Below are 18,135 nucleotides of genomic sequence, written 5' to 3'. Positions count from 1 at the left end.
AGCTCAATTAAGCTACTGATCATTCTATTCTTTAAGCAGTAAAGTGTCCTCAACCCATTATGACTTCAGAACAATAAAATAGCCTGGGCTGTCCAAACCCTCATTCTAAGACTGTGCACAACCCACGTGGCTGCCCTTGATGAGTGTTAACGACACTATTAACATGTACCTACAGTTCTCACTCTGTTAGGTAACAGTAAGTGGGACTAATCTCTAGACTTGCTCTTTGAACAAAAAAGAGAAAGCCAGCCACTTCACAAGGAGGAAAGAGAGAAAATCTATTTAAAATAGAAAAATCAAGAACTCCACAATTCCAAGTGCTGGAACATATGTACAAAAAAAAAAAAGAAAAAAGAAAAGAAAAAGAAAAAAAACGGACGCACAGGCTTCAGGCATGCTGGGAGAATTCTATTGATTTCAAGATGGCAACGGATGTCCATCACTCACGGAGATCAGTCACGTCACAATGAGCTAACGACACAGGCAAACGGCAACGTTAGATGGGTGTGTTTTTCGGTATAAAGCGGACTGTTTAATTCCTCTCCGTCTGGGCAATGATTCATTCTGGTTCTCAGCGTGTCAGGCACAAGGGGACAAGAGTGAAATGAGGTATGTCCAGTCCTCCAGAATTTCCTCCAGAATTCTCAGGTGGGTTAAAAACTTCTGGCAAAACAGTGAGAGGAGAGACTTTCTCCAGCAACACCCAACTATCTGGTTTCTGCCCCGCCTTACAACTCAAAACAATAAGAGACACTGTGAAAAACACATATATTATTAAATAAAAATCTGTTAGGACACATTGTGGATCTAGTAAAGTAGGATCTCCCAATTTCACAAAGGATAATACAGGACATAGTTCAACTTGGGTGTCAGATAAACAAGTAATTTTTTTTTTTTTACCATTTATTTATTTTTGAGACAGAGAGAGACAGAGCATGAAGAGGGGAGGGGCAGAGAGAGAGGGAGACACAGAATCTGAAACAGGCTCCAGGCTCCGAGCTGTCAGCACAGAGCCTGACGCGGGGCTCGAACTCATGAACTGCGAGATCATGACCTGAGCCGAAGTCGGACGCCCAACAGACCAAGCCACCCAGGCGCCCCAAAACAAGTAATTTTTTTAAGTTTATTTATTTTGAGAGAGAGAGGGAGAGTGAGCGGGAGGGGCAGAGAGGGAGAGAGAGAGAGAGAGAGAGAGAGAGAGGATCCCAAGCAGGCTCTGTGCTGTCAGCACAGAGCCCGACACGGGGCTCGAGCGCATGAACTGTGAAGTCATGACCTGAGCGGAAATCAAGAGTGAGATGCCTGACCAACTGAGCCACCCAGGTGTCCCAACAGGTAAATTTTGATATAAGTATGTCCCATGCAATTCTTGGGGCATACTTATGTTAAAAAGTATTGAAAGTATTTTTGTTTACCTGACATTCAAATGTCATGAGGCATCGTATAATATTATATATCGACATTTTTACCAGAATGCCTTCAGATAAAGACACTGACAACAACAGGTGTTGGGCCAGGATGTGAAGCTGTTGGAATTCTGCCTTTCTGATTATAAATTGGTACCAGGACGGTGGGAGACATTTTGACACTATCTGCAAAGGTCTAACATACCCTCCTCCTATGACCCAGCAGTCCTACACTTGGGTACATACACAGTAGAAATGTGCACGTGTGTCATCAAAAGACAGATACAAGAATGCCCGTAGCAACGTTTCTTGCAATAGCCCCCAGACAGGAACAGCTCAGATGTCCACCAGGAGAAGACACCGAACTCTCCACACAGCCACACAAGCAACTCACCAGCGTGATGCTGAGTGTAAGAAGCCAGACGAAAAGGTCCATGTGCTGTGAGGTTCTGTTCATGCAAGGTTCGAAATGGTAACAACCAACCAGGGTGCTAGAGATTTGGAACAGAGGTCACTTGGGAGCCAGGTGAGCCAAAAGGCAACGAGAGGGCACTAGTCTCGTGTGGTCATACACTTTCTCAGCCTGGAAGGCAGCTACCCTGGTCTACTCACATTGTGACCATTCATCAGGCTGTATACTTAGGATCTGGGCATGTTTTCCTGTGTGTTTCGATGATTGTAATTTTTTGTTACATTTTCTTAAAGTTTTATTTATTTAGTTGAGAGAGAGGAGAAAGAGTGCAAGCAGGGGAGGGGCAGAGAGAGAGGGAGAATCCCAAGCAGACTCTGTGCTGTCAGTGCAGACCCCCTTGTGGGGTTCGATCCCAGGAACCGTGAGATCATGACCTGAGCCGAAACCAAGAGTCAGACGCTTAGCCAAGTGCACCACCCGGGCACCTCGATGTTTATCGTCTTAAAGAGTATTTTTTAGGTGCTTAAAAAAATCAGTTTTGCTTCTCTTAAAAAAAAAATCTGCTTACTGGAGATGCAGGAATTATGAGATGTTATAGCCATATTAGGGTTCACCAGAGAAACAGAACCAAAAGACTCAAGAGGATATATAAGTTTTACAGGATTTATTACAAATATGATTTGATATATGATTGATTATAAGGAGTTGACTCACAGATTTGTGGGGCCGGCAAGTCCAAATCTGTACTGTGGGCCAACAGACAGAGACCCAGGAGAGTCGACGGTGCAGATGAAAGTCTAAAGGCTGCCTGTCGGCTCAGTTCCCTCTTGCTTGAGGAGACCAGTCCTTTTTATTTACTCAGGCCTTCACCTGATTGGGTGAGGCCCACCCCCATCAGGAAGGGCAACTGCTCTACTCAGAGTCCACAGATTTAAATGTCAGTCTCCTTAAAAACTGAGAACAAACTGAGGGTTGATGGGGAGTGGGAGGGAGGGGAGGGCGGGTGATGGGTACTGAGGAGGGCACGTTTTGGGATGAGCACTGGCTGTTGTATGGAAACCAATTTGACAATAAATTTCATATTTAATAAATAAATAAATAAATAAATAAATAAATAAATAAATGTCAGTCTCATCCACAAACACCCTCCAAGTCGACGCACACAATCAACCATTACAACAGCACACAATTAATAAAGAAACCAAATAACTCGATGGGAAGGCGGGCATTGGGAAGGGCTGATTGCTACGGACTTCAAGATAAACACTAGCAACAATCCTTCAAAAAACAAGTCATTCTTCGAGATGCAAGGCTTTTATGCAGCAATGCAGTAGTTCTTAGATGTGTTACCAAAGCTAATGTAGTTATGAACCCTCATTTGTTCATAACTATGAACAGTATAGAAAGTACAGAAAGATGAACTTTCATCAATTGCCAGAAAGTACGTCTGCCACATCGGAGCCCTACCTGTACTATCACCTGAGGCTGCCTGCTGTGTGTTTTTGACATGAGTCCAATAACACACTGTAATCACAACAGGGTTTCCAGGGGCGCCTGGGGGGCTCAGTCGGTGGAGCGTCCGACTTCGGCTCAGGTCACGATCTCCCGGTTCATGAGTTCAAGCCCCGCATCGGGCTCTGTGCTGACAGCTCGGAGCCTGGAGCCTGCTTCGGATTCTGTGTCTCCCTCTCTCTCTGCCCCTCCCCTGCTCACGCTCTGTCTCTCTCTCCAAAATAAACATTAAAAAAAATTAAAAAGGAAAGAACATTGTTTCCAAAGCCAAGTCCACATTTGTGCACGTTGGTCGAGTGAGAGAAGTCCTCCTCGGCAGTCTGCGGCCCACATGTGAGAGAGCCCCAACTCCACGGAAGACCCTTTAAGTCCTTCCTCTTCCTGCACACCCCCTGCACCAGCCTCACGACATTTTGGGCTCTCTGCTCCTCTTTTCATTTCTTTTACACACCATGCTGCCTGCTTCTCCCACTCGCTAGGTCCTCGACATGGTCCCTGTTTTCTGATCTTCATGCTTGCGGTCATGGTTTTCTGGAAGTTTCCAAATCCTGGAACTGACTATCCCTAGTCTGTCTCCTGCCTAACGGTCGATGTGGGGAAGAGGCCTAGGCAGCGCGTAATGACCCTTCTGCAGCCCCACAACTGAGCTGCCTGACCCTGAGCGAACTTCATCCCCTTCCCAAGCTCTTAACGTTGTGCCTGAAAGTAGGGAACGCCCCAGAGCTGCGGTTGTCAAACTCTTCCCCTTATGGTCTGCTTTATAAGACTCTCTTGTCTTTAAAAATGCAAATGTGTATGAGGATACACAATGAAAGCTCCCCTTCTCCACCCGGTTCTCCTTCCCAGAAGCAAGCAGTATCAATAGATTCTCATTTAATGTTTCCAAGCTATATTATCCATACACAAGAAGATGTGTTATTTTCTCGTCTCTTGCACAAACGGAGACAGACCGTGTGTTGCTATTTTGCATACCGCTTTTTTTCCTACTTAACAGTATAAAAGAAGAGATAATTCCATGCTAATGTTTTTAATGTTTATTCATTTTGAGAGAGAGAGACAGAGAGACAGAGGGAGAGCATACACACGCAGGGGACACGTACAGAGAGGGAGAGAGAATCAAGCAGGTTCCGAGCTGTCAGCACAGAGCCCGACATGGGGCTCAGTCTCGTGAACCGTGAGATCATGACCTGAGCCAAAATCAAGAGTCAGAGGCTTAAGTGACTGAGACACCCAGGCGCCCTGATAATTCCATATTTCTAATGAAAAGGGTCATAACCCTTCTTTATAGCTGCCTAGTATTCCACCATAGGGATTTTCCTAGCTTGTTTAACTACTGACCTAGTGATGGACATTTAGATGATTTCCAGCGTCTTTTCTTACAGACTTATTTATACCTTGTATTTATGTCTTGGATTCATCTGAAATTTATTCCACTCCAAAGCACAAGGTGTGAATTCAGATTTACCTGTGGAGGTTGAAAAATCTCATGAACCAACTCCTGAGAGCAGTTACATTTTTTGTTTTGGAATTTTTTACTGATTGTCACCTAAAAAAAGATACATAATTTCCAAATTCAGCTCTAAACTTTATACAGCACTTTCAAATGCAGAAAGGAAAGGACCCCACACCTGTGAGATAAGTAACATCACATCGGGATTTGTGGACTCCTGTTTATAACACAACGTACTCCCTCTCCCCCCTGCACACATCCCCTTACAGCCACCAGGCATTTGCAGCCTACAGGTTGGCGATCACGGTCACAGTCGCTTCCAAGCCAAGGTATGTGATTCTACATCTGTCCCTTTGCCTGCCATTATCCTATCATCTTGAAGATGATTTATGGTGATATAAAAGGCAACCCTCATTGTTATTTTATCTTGCATTTAGAATGAGAAGGAGAAAAGGTATTTGAAGCCAGATTATTCAAGAAAAGCATTGACCCAGTGGCATCATCAAACCTGCAGGAAGAAACTTAATTATATCCCATTAAAAAGCTCAATGCTCTCTTGTGATTTGAGCATATTAATGCAATTGAAGGTTCGGTTCAAGGTTCTCTATGCAAAACTCACCTCTGAAAACCTAAATGGAGCTGTGGCTGTTTCTTCACTTGGAATGCCCCATTGGCACAAATAGCCACTTCTGATATCTTTGAATATGGGCGCTTGCTGCAAAACGTTTACTCTGTTAATTTGATACGAATTGTCACCATTACACCCTTTCCACTTCAATCACCATGTATTCTGGCTTTCTGAGTGTTCGTTTCATTCTATCTTAGTTTGACATACATTTTTCTTTTTAATTTCTAACACTTTCATTTCATATAATCTTAATTTTCCCTTAAAATATGTATGTGATGGTAGAAAGATGTGAAATCCAGGACGCTTTGGCTTTGACTGTAGATAAGGAAAATGAAGAAAAACATGGAAGCAATTTGGGGGTGGAGGCTATCCACTAAGACCTCCATTTTAGAATATCGTTTCTGAGATGTCTATTACTCAGGGGAAAGGAGATGTCAAGAATGAAATTGGGGATGGTCTACACTAAAGATGGGGATTTGGAGATCATTGGCACAGAGGAAACAGGATGAAACCATTAGAAAAGAAGAGTGTAGGGAAGAAAGAGGAAGAGCATGCTCTGGGGTTGGTAGAGCAGAAAAGTCTGCAGGAAAGACAGAAGAGTCAGGTCCCAGGGGGCCCCCGACAGAGAGGTGGTGGTCAAGCGGTCAACACTGGGACTGCCATAGCGAGCGAACATGGAGTGGGAAGAAGGTCTCTGTGATAATGAGGACGCAAGGCCACCAGTCCGGAAGTCCGGAAGGCCTTCCACCTTCCACCTCGCCACCTTCCAGTCCGGAAGGCGATCTGGAGATGTCAACAAGAAATTGGAGACAGCGAGATCAGACAACCAATTCCAAAATAGCTGAGCAATGGGGTGGGGTGAGGGATGGGCCGGAAGGAAGAACAAGCAAGAAGGGTCATGTGACTTGTAAGATCTTCCGGACCACAAGACAAATAGTAGGAAACAAAACAGGACTGCTGGGTGGCAGGAAGTGCCCACCTGGCATTTATGAGTGTGAATTTACATGGAAGCCTGGTGTGATTTTGTCTGTCAGTGAGCGGCTGCCTGGGGGGCAGCTAAGGAGAAAGCCAATGGCTGGGCTCAACCGGAAACAGGGTTCCCCAAGTGAAGAGCCTGTCTTCAGTGAGAGAGAGAGAAATGTGTGGGAGATGATACCATGTACCTCAAAGAAGCAGAGGGTTTTGAGGGAGAAACAGACAGGAACGGCGTACGAGTGTAGACTCCTGCCTTCCTCTTCCTTGCAAACGGGAACACATCCCAGTAAGGTGATGCTGCGCCACTCAGCGCAGCGGCTTGAGCGAGGTCCCCCGAGCTTCCCCCCACACCACCCTCAGTTTCACCGTTGCCTGTTCTGACAGTCTCTCAAAGGTAAGGAGACCTTATCGCTAGATGAAGACGAAATGGCAAGTTCTGCGACCCAGCGGACAGAAAAAACTTCATCCTGAGTTTTCTAGATCGTATTCTAAGTGACTCCAGTTTGGAAGAAGGAGTAAGATCACCTTACATAAATTCCCCATTCGGTCAGTATAACCTTTTCATTTTGGAACTGTGACCTACTATTCAAATAAGTCAGGTATGTGGTGGGCGTTGGTGGAGGACCGTCCAAGATTTTGATATATGAAGTAACTGATTTCCCTGATAACCTGCACACTGCATAAATGAGCAACTGAACTCTCCGCCAAATTTCAGTCCTAAATCAAGACCCAGTGATTCAATTGTGCATTTATAAAAGTGAAGGGAGACGGCATGATGCACTGGAACCAAGAGGCTGTTTATTACAAGGGCCATTAGAACGCAGGAGGGCACAGGAAGGAGAAGAAAAAGCCATCCGACCCTGGGAAGCGTTCAAGCTAGAGGCATCATTTTGAATACGCTTGCTGTAGAATATGCTTGCATAGTAAAAACAGACAGAAAACAAAAGAAACCCAAATAAATCTACCAAATCACATCTTATTTATTCAAGTGTCCTTTCTCCCACTGATGCCAAAGAGCCTTGCCTCCTGAATTCTGACCCCGCCCTCCAAACGTTGAGGAAGATATTCTTGAAAGTTTTAGCCAATGTTTCCCAAGTCCTGTTCCAAGGAGTAATGTCAGGTTGGCTGCCACAGCGTCTCCTCAGGAGTTTTGGAAAAATGGAGATTCTAGAGTCCTGTCCCAAAAATCCCTATGCAATAGGCCTTAGGTATGGCCCAGGAGCCTGTAATTAAAAACAGATTTGCCCAACTGATTATGATCACCAGCCAGACAGAAGAATCACTACTCTCGACTATTTAATGAATAGTACCAATGTGTAATTTTAGATTATGTTTGTAATAAAATATATCAACTTAATAAAATTAGGAATTTTAACTTCTGCTTCTCCGGGCTCTACTATTTCAAGGACGGTCCCATCGAGAGCCATGGCTGTGATGAGTTTCACCATCCTTCTGATACCAGCAGGGAAGGCAGAATACCGAGTTATGGCGGCACGGGTCTGTGTGCCTTTCCTTACACGGCACGACAGAACAGACCCATCCACCAGCACCCTTGTTTTCTTCTCAGAGTGATGATGGTACGTGGCTACTTGAACAAACTGATTTTCTGATCTCCAGGGACTCTTGATTCACTTAGGAAGATCAAGAAGTCATGTTCATCACCTCAACACTTAAGACCTCAACAGATATGACCGCCATGTTGATGATGGTGGTGATTCAAACAAACAACTGACAGCCGAAATTCCACTGATAATTCAAAGTCCTTCATAGGTACTATTAGAAACTCTAGCTCAAGATCAATAAATGTCAAGCACACTCGTCAACAGCTTGATCCTTAATAATTGTTTTATAAAACAGAAGTGGAAAATGAGGGCGGCTGGGTGGCTCAGTCGGTTAAGTGTCCGACTCTTGATTTCAGCCCAGGTGATGATCTCACGGTTTGTGGCTTCGAGCCCCGTGTTGGGCTCTGTGCTGAGTGTGGAGCCTGCTTGGGATTCTCTTTCTCTCTCTCTCTGCCCCTCCCTTGCTCATGCTGTCTCTCTCTCTTTCTCAAAATACATATTGAAAAAAAGGAAGTCAAAATAACATTACTTAAATTAACAAATCACCTTCTATAAGTGATTTTAAATATAAATTATTAACTAAGGTCATTAATTAAGTACTAGAAGCATATATTTGAGTGCATCATCTAAAGCTGCAACAGTTTATATCTGTCTTACAGAGAAAACGAAATGGATCCTTCACCTTGGGCACTGTGTTACATTCATGCCCCTACACTCACAGGGGAATCATCATGTATCGATCCCTACGTTAATCAGGCATATACCCAGGTGACTGGAGGATTTTGGAGGCCCTGCTGAAAATATACGCAGTTGTTCCTCAATATTTGTGCCTTCTTTTTTTATTAATAGAACTTCTGATTTTCAAGAAACTACAGAGCCTCTCGGAATAGAGACCACGTTCTAGCCAGGGGTAGCCGGGTGACCAAACGCCACCCCATTGCGTGAGCAGGGGAGTGGGTGCAGCTTCCAATAACTGCCTCCGATGGGGCGGGCATCCCGTCCTCCCCCTTCCTCCTTCCAGCTGGAGGGGTTCAAGGGAAGGCAAGCCAGGTGTCCGGCTAGCAGCGTGGCGGGAAGGGGTCTCCTGGTGTCCTATCATCCATTTGTAGGTAAGTAATAGTTGTCTGGAACAGGTAACCAAAGCAGAGGCTTTCGAAAAGGCCAGAGGTGAGTTACCTCCATGGTGCGTGTCTGTGTGCTGAAGGGCAAGACGGTGTAGAAACCCTGATGTCTTTGATAGAAGGCACCCCATGGATGTGAAATATTATCGCACACTATTACCCATGGAAATGGTTTGCAGCAAAGACAGACCCTTAGAGGCAACTGGCAATAGACTCTCTTGTTTTTTAATAACATATGTGTCAGCCAAACAGACAGATGCCTTAACAGCTTTTAATTATTTCTACTGTTTGCTTACTTCTCTGCAGTGAACATGGCTTTGGTGGTTTGTATATTCATCTGAAATCTCCGTGCCCCGATCCTCGGTAATCACTTCTTTAATAATCGCTGCCAGGTCTGTGGGGATTTTCGCGAAAACAATCAGCCTTTCTTTAAGCTGAAACCGGTCCATTTACCTTGAAGTTCTTTTTTTTTTTTTTTTTTTTTTTTCCTACTCATAGTTTCTGCTGATCTTTCCTGGCAGAAGGGAAGTTTCGGTTGTTCCCGCACTGACTTGTTTTCTTACCTGCGGTTCAAGTCTAACCCTGTTTTACAGCCTTTCCCCTGCAGCCCCACAGTGCGAGGCGTGTCTCAGGGCAGAGGACATCGTGCCCGGGACCTGGGCACCAAGTCCCGTAATTTCATAGGGGATTTTGAAAAGGGCTCGTAGCATGTTACTGCGCCTCTGCTGGTTTGAATCTAATGGAAGGCATGTGTCCCTGGGGAAGGACAAGAGATGTCTTCTGCGGTCTCCCACTGAGTTTCACGGAGTCTGAGGCCACCCCAAGCAACGACACTCTCAGCCTGGTGCCCCCCACGGAGTAAGCAGTGAACTGAACAGCAAAGGGAAAACCTGGCCTCCCTGCCTGGGCTGCAGAATGCCGTCCACGGAAGCCGCGGTGCTCCCCATGAGTAATCCAGACTAACGACGAGATGTGTGATGCAAGAACCCGGTCAAAGGGGCCCCAGAGCGAAGGGGAAGCAGCAGTGACGCGGGACACGTCTCGAGCTTTGTTTTTCACGACACCCGAGAGCGCGGCAGGCGGGCCGCCAAGCAGCCGGGGACGGAGCAACCAGCTGAGTATTTTTCAGAGTGCGTCCAGTGCTCCCAGCCGGCAGGGCTGTGCCACGCGTCCCTTGGGTTTCAAGGGACCGTCGGCAGTGCCGTGAGCCTCGGCACAGGCACAGGGCACTTGATCACACCGCTACGTGTGCACTCGCGACCGGGTCTTCCGATCACACCGCTACGCTCACGGAGCGCGCACACTCTCGGCCTCGCAGCCTGGCCAGCTCCCGCTGCTCTGACATCTCACTGCTTTGCTTCCCTGGACAAGCAGAGAAGGGGTGCCGGACTCTAAGACGAGGGTTTTTATACAAGTGAGAGCCGTCACATAAGACACAGGATGCCCAGTTAAAGCTGAATTGCAGGTAGACCCCATTTTTTTTTTTTAGTGTTATGTCTCAGGTATTCATTATGGCTTGTTTACCTGACGTTGAAGTTTCGCTGGACATCCTGTGTTATTTCTCTGCTAAATCTGGCAACCTTAGTCCAAATTCAATTTCCGCCAGCAAGTCAAACACGCCATTTAATGTCTCGGGCTCTCCGTTTCTTTGTGGCCAGAAGGAAGAGGGCGGGGCTGCTGAGGGAGACCCAAGAGACGGAGACTGGCACACACGTCCCACTCCCCGGCTCCGCGCTCATCGATTCCGCGCATGTTCATTTGACAGGTTCTTGTTTTCAATCTGCAGCGTGCCGAGCAACGTCTTCTCTAGAAGTCATCCGAGATGAACAAGATGTCGGTCTCGGCAATTAGCTGCAGCAGTTCCGTTTTACCTTGATAGTGATCCTGCGACAAAACAGTTATTTCTATTCTGCACACGAGAAAAATGAAAGGCAGAGAATCTGTCGCAGAGCAAGTTGCTAAAGGAGTTGGGTACCGATGTGACTCCAAAGCTGAACGCTTTCCCTTACTCTGTTCTGCTTCCCCAGGGCTCTCGAATGACAAGGCAGAATGCAGTCTTAGCACCAAAAGCACCACGCCTCTGTGACGGGTACACTTCCCTGTGCGTGCTTTACAGCTTGCTGGTAATCCATTTTCAGAGAGCTCTTTCTAATCGTGCGCTGTCCACATGCTGCACTACAAGATGTCAACACAGAACATGTCATCAACAAGACAACCGGATTCTTTTTTCTCTCGCTGACCTTCCCCCTACAATCATCCTTACATAAGATTCGGGAAGCCTTAGGAAGGGCTGAGCCCATGGGGAGCGGAGAGGGTGTTTGTTGAGCCCATTACTTGGAATAAAAATAGCTGAGCGCTTAATGACGTCTTTTTTAAGTCATGTCAAAATGTCCCCAGGCTCAACGGTGGTAGCAGAAGAGTCAAAACATCATGGCTGCCCAGCTGGACATATGATGAGTTTATTCCCAATTGTTCACGTACCACCTTCTGAAGAGAGGCCAGACCATTCTGGAGGGTATGCCCAGGGGCTACAGAGGGAGCCATGGCTCCCCACACATGAACCCTGAAGGGGCTCCTATAATTGTGTGCAGTCTTGGGGCGCCCGGGTGGCTCAGTCGGTTGAGCGTCCGACTTCGGCTCAGGTCGTGATCTCATTGGTTCACGTTGGGCTCTGTGCTGATGGCTCACAGCCTGGAGCCTGCTTCAGATTCTGTGTCTCCCCCACTCCCTGCCCCTCCTCTGCTCATGCTCTGCCTGTCTCTCTCTCTCAAGAATAAGTAAACATTTAAGAAAAATGTAATTGTGTGCAGTCTTAAAAGTTGTCCATATGATGCAAGTGTTTTGCTGGTTTGGTTTTTATTTATACATTTTTAAAAACAGGTTTTTAGATCTTAGTACTGTAAAGATTTCTACAGAGATTATTAGGAAAAGAACAGTAGCCCCAACATCCTCCCTGTTTCTCGCAGCAACCAATCTCAGTGTCTTTTGGCTGATTATTTTGTGTGTTCATTATATTGTTACTTCTCAGTTTTTTAGAATTAGGCAGGATCTAAGTAGCCACTCTGGAAAACAGGGCTTAGCTGTCTCTCACCACACTGTTCGACCATCTAAACACACCCTACCTGTCCTCCTTCTTCCTAATATAGTGAATTTTGGTTTTATCAATACTCTGTTACTGTGGTAATTATGTGACCACTATCCAGGGGTGAGGCAAGTTGTATAATATGAGGGCTTTTATTTTCCTGGACATTTTATTATCCTTGGTTTTCATAATTAGTAATTATCTCTTTTTTTTTCAACGCTTAGCTGTCTATACTTCCCCCAAATTTAACCCCAAACACTCTGCTCGTTGTCCAAATCTCCCTATTGCGTCAGACGGATCAGGTATCTCATCAGTTTTGTCTTTTTGAAGACGCCTCCTGGAGCCCTCTGCCCTGCCTCAGTACACACTGGCCATGCTCTATGGCTGGGCACACCCTGGTTCCCTCACCAGCATCCTGGGAGCTTACCTCTCTGATGAACTGGAACCCCTGTTTTTGGTCTATGCCTCCTTCCCCTTTGGGGCAGTGTATTTGTCAGTACTTCTTCAGAGAGGATTCCTGAAGGCAAATACTGAGTATTTGCCTATTTAAACACAAATACATATTTATTTAATCTCATTCTTAAAAATTCTTGGGCTGGGTATAAAATTCCTGGTTCCAGGTCACTTTCCTTTGGGACTTGAAAGGTATTTGTATCATTCAGCTTCCACTCTTTTTGTTGAGAACTCTGAATATTTTCCACCTTTGTTGCTTTATGTTGACCTGTTTGTTTTCTCTCCGGAAGCCAGTAAGATTTTCCCTTTGCCCTGAGTGTGATGCCCATATTCATATTATAAATGCAGCTAAGACTTATCTACTTAATAAATATGCAGTTATATCAACTATTTGCTGGACATTGTGCTAGATGCCAGCGAGTCCCTGAAAACAGGACAGACTCCAGGCAGCACTTGGGCCTCAAAGATGCATAGTCTAGTGAGAACCAGAGATGCAGCTCTCTAACTCAGACATTTTTGTGGATGTAGACAAATACTAGGAATCTCCAGAGAATTTTGGCTCCTGTAGCTGCACACTTTGCATCTGCAAAAGCCATTTCCTGCTAACACATATTCTTGGATAGAAACCAATGTGAAATAGGGAAATATAGATCAACTATGCCAGCCATAAAGCAAGGTCTGGCGAGCAGACTACAAGACAGTTTCCTAATATCAAAGAGGGAAATGATACGGGAAAAAAAAAAAAAAAAAAAAAAAAAAAAAACCTTTGCCCTTATCTTCTGACAACAAACTAAGACATACATTTGATCCTGATGAAAGAAAGTAATGGTAGGATGCGATTTGGGAAGGTCATTTCTCTTTATCAATTGTTTATTGATCGGTTCTTCCAGAGTTAAACACAATTCTCAATAATAACCAGGAATGCTTCTTCTTCATTACTTCATTATTAGAGCGAGCATCTGCTGATGCCAATAGGAAGCAAAGTCATTAACACCTAGTTACACAGACAGAACCCCATAGGCACCTCAGTCTTCACTGCCAAGACTTCCAGGCATATTAATAAGCCCAGTGAGGGAGGTAATGCCAGAACATTTAGCCCACCTTGTGACTCATCAGCTGTCCCCCAGTAGTAAATTTTTTCCAAGTTAAAAATAGGAGACAAAATCGGGGCCCCTGGGTGGCTCAGTTGGTTAAGCGTCCGACGTCGGCTCAGGTCACGATCTCACAGTTTGTGGGTTCAAGCCCTTCTGCACTTACAGTGTGGAGCCTGCCTGGGATTCTCTCTCTCTCCCTCTCTGCCCCTCCCCAGCTTGTGCACATGCTCGCGTGCACGCTCTCTCTCTCTCTCTCTCTCTTTCTCCCTTTCTCAAAATGAACAAACAAACTTTAAAAAAATAGGAGACAAGGTTGGGGAAATATGAAATTCAGAAATTAATGTGATGGGGGAAGAGTTAACCATGAAAACACAAGTGTAAGAAGGGAAAAGCCTGGGGTTAACCGGAGACATTCAACCTTTCCTTGAGACGAGGAAGTGCCAAATGCAGCATCGGAAGAGAGCAAAATATCCAGACGATCCCTGTGGCCTGGGTTTTTAAACTATGCAAAGGGTCACACACAACCTAATTAATCTCTGAAGGGGCTTGTCAAGGCAGATAAATGCCTGGCTCCCATCCCAGACATACTCTATCAGAAATCTTCGTTTTGGGTGCTCGGCTGGCTCAGTCAGTGGAGCTCATGACTCTGGATCTTGGGGTCATGAGTTCAAGTCCCACATCGGGTTCAGAGCTTATTAAAAGAAAGAAATCTGCATTTGAATACACTCCCCAGATGATCCAGGTATGTGCAACAGTTTGGGAACCACTGCTTGATCTTGACTTAGGAGTGAGAGGAAACACGAACCCACCACCTGCCTGGAAGGGAGGAGCAGAGGAGGGGAGTTTCCACAATGCATCTGCGGCTCCCATTCAAACAAGGCTAAGGACCAACATCTAGTTTTTTCCTTGTTTCCTATCTCTCCCACCCACGGACAGACTTCAGAGCCTGAAGGACTCTTCAGAGCCAAGACATGCATGCTCTTATTTCTTCCCAATCTCCAATTGTTTATTTTAATCTGCTTCTATTGTTATAAAGGTAAGAGTGTGTGCACACGTGGCTCACGGCATGCACGCCTACATGCGTGTTTGGTGAGGTACCATAGTAACTGCAGGCAAATCCTTAGCCTTGGTGAATGAAAAAAAAAAAAAGACTCTTACATAATGACAGGAGGTATATTTATAACTTTTTATTAGAAAACTTGGGTTCCTCAAAAACTAGAACCACCCTACTATTGCACTATAGGCATTTCCTCAAAGGATACAAAACTACAGACGTGAAGGGGTATGTGCACCCGAGTGTTTCTTGCTATCAACAATAGCCAAATTATGGAGACAGCCCAGATGTCCACTGACAGATGAATGGATAAAGAAGATGTGGTTTATACATACAGTGGAATACTACTCAGCAATCAAAAAGAACGAAATCTTGCCATTTGCAACAACATGGACGGAACTGGAGGGTATTATACTAAGCGAAATAAGTCGGACAGAGAAAGACAAATATCACATGATTTCACTCAGATGTGGAAGTTAAGAAACAAAACAGGTGAACATTTAGGAAGGGGGGGGAAGAGAAGAGAGAAACAAACCACAAGAGACTTTTTTTAAACGTTTATTCATTTATTTTGAGAAAGAGAGCGGGGGCGGGCCGAAAGAGAGGAAAGAGAATCCCAAGCAGGTTCTTCACTGCCAGGGGAAGCCCGATGTGGGGCTCAGGCCCACAAACTGTGAGATCATGACCTGAGCAGAAATCAGGAGTTGTATTCTTAACCAACGGAGCCACAGGCGCCCCACAAGAGGCCCTTAATGATAGAGAACAAACTAAGGGTTGAGGGTTGATGGAGGGAGGTGGGGGGGGATGGGCTAGATGGGCGATGGGTACAAGGAAGGGCACTTGTGATGGGCACCGGATGTCGCACGTAAGTGACGAACCACCAAATTCTGCTTCTGAAGCCAATACTGCACTGTGCGTTAACTAGAATTTAAACTTAAAAAGACAAGAAGAAAGAGAGAACTTAAGACGACTTTGACCTGGGGCTGGGATGGTAGGATGGGGCTGACCCACAACCACCTAACACGTGGAAAGCTGTCCCCTTGTGGCTACCAGTCCTGCAGGCCAGATGGCAGCTGAGCCACTGTCCTCCCTCCCCAAAGCCCAGGACAGGCAGTGCTGGGCCCACCGGATGTGCTGGCTGCAGACACTGGGTCCACGGGTGCAAACCCCACGACGACAGCTCTCACTCCTGCTTCCTCCTCTCACCTAGAGCTGTGCTTAAGGACACAGACAAGAAGGTCACATCCCAACCCCGCCCAGGGTCTGGCCAGGACGCTGACTGGACGTGTTAGCCATCCAACTCACGCTACCTTGACCTGAAAAGGGATTTGACTCCTCGGTGGCTGGGAAAGCCTGGCTATTTGGGGAATAAGGTATCTCAGGCCCCTCCTCCCTCCCTCTTTGTCCCTGTGGCAGAAGGTTTCCTGCAGGCCTGGGGTGGGACCGTGGTGCAGCCTGGTGACTCCATCAGAGAGAGAGCACAGACCTCTCCCAGTGGCCACTTCTACGGTCCCAGGGAGGGCTTTGGCACGCCCACATGGGGCCATCTTTGGGCCACCCATTATGTCCCGTAGGGACACAGAACCGGCCAGACGGTCAGGAAGCGCCCGCCCATGGGGCCGGGTGGCGGCTTCACTCGGAAGCCCCCCAGCGCTGACAGAGGCGACTCCCCAAATTAAGAGATGGCATTAGCAGAAGACGAGGGAAAGACACACCCGAGCGGACGCAAGTGTCCGTCACTGGCATGTGCTGACTTGGTGACTTCAGCACATTAACGACTTCCTCTACGCCACCTAGGGTTGTTATGAGAAATGAATTATGTCAAACCCTAGGCACACAGTAGTCGATACCCAGTGATTATTATTACTGCCCACCTGTGTCCTTCTTAAGAATTCACAAGCCACGGGGGGCCCGGGTGGCTCAGACGGTCAAACACCCAACTCTTGATTTCTACTCTGGTCATGACCTTACGGTCTGTGGGATCAATCCACGCATCAGGCTTTGAGTTGTCAGTGCAGAGCCTGCTTGGGATTCTCTCTCCCCCTCTCTCTCTGCCCCTCCCCCCATACGCTCACACGCCTTCTCTCTCTCTGTCTCAAAAATGAATATACATTTAAAGATAAGAATGTATAAGCCTACAAGTATATAAGTTTAATGAAACCCAATTTTACTTATAGGACTGAAGCCCCCCCCCCCCCAATTCTAGTTGAATCACTTTATGAGAAAGTGTCAGAGGCAAAGCTAACACCTACCTTGCAAGCTGAATGGCCCATCAGTCCAACCGGCCTAGTGCCCAACAGAATGGCTGCGTATCACAGGCACGATGCAGATTTTAAAAAACTAAACCTGGAGAAGGTTCCTTGCCCTGATCTAGTCTAATAGTCCTGTACCACCGGTTAGGGCCCTGGCCAGAGACAGGGAGAGGGGTGTCTAGCAGGCCAGGCTTCGCTGGAGGCCAGCTGAGCCCTAGAATCAGGACGGATGGTCAGGCAGGCGGGCCGGCTGCTCGCCGCTCCCCCTTCAGCCTCCTGAGCTGCTCGGCCAGGCCCAGCCAGGAGAGTGGACACCAGCACGTTTCACAGAAGCCGCCTCACCCAGAGGGTGACCACAGAGGTCCACCAGAGGAGAACACATCTGCAGGCTCAGGGCGGCCGGTTTGCCCCCTCTGTCTGCCGCACACCGTCCAGGGCTCTGGCCCCCCAGCGAGCGGGTGAGCAGGGCCGGGGACGGCCAGCACCTTCCCTTGTGTGACCTTCTCCCTGCCCGCTCCTCCCCCAGGGGCTCCACCCCGCGGGGCCAACCCGGGGCGCGCCTGGCTCCCCAGTCCTGGAAGAAGGCCGAATGGGTCCCCTGGTCTGCCGCCTGTCTCTCCCTATGGTCTTGTCAACTTCCGCCCCGTTCCTTAAGTCTGCTGACTCACTATGCGCTTTATTCGTACGGACTTCCTCCTCCCACGGAACAGAGTCCCTTCTGGATCCCCTCCTGGATCAGTACAACATACACAAGAGAAGAATCTTTATCGTGCAGGCACAACGCAGCAAAAGACCCTGCGTGAGACCCTGGGACACAGGAGAGGAGACTGATCTGGGTTCAACGGTTCTACGAACCTGCTAAGGCGTCCTGGCACCGCCCTCCAAAAACAGACCAACCTGCTGCCACTCAGTAACCCTGGTGATTTCTGGGCACCCTGCTTGCCTCTGATGAAAACGTGGAGCGCTGTGCCTTCTCCAGACCACTGGCTTCCGACGGCAGAACTGGCTGACGGTAGATTCGCCTTGAGTACCCCCAGTGCCGGGCGGGGGCAACTTCCCCAGGCGCTCGGGTCTTCCGACGACGACGTGCGGCCAAGTCTGGGAACCACCGTCCGTCGGAAGACGCACACCTGC

This window comes from Panthera pardus, unplaced genomic scaffold, assembly GCF_024362965.1.
Source record: "Panthera pardus isolate Hobbes unplaced genomic scaffold, ASM2436296v1 HiC_scaffold_6, whole genome shotgun sequence".
In the NCBI taxonomy this organism is placed as follows: Eukaryota; Metazoa; Chordata; class Mammalia; order Carnivora; family Felidae; genus Panthera; species Panthera pardus.
The sequence above is the reverse complement of the archived record's forward strand: the minus strand, read 5'-3'. Positions refer to the sequence as shown.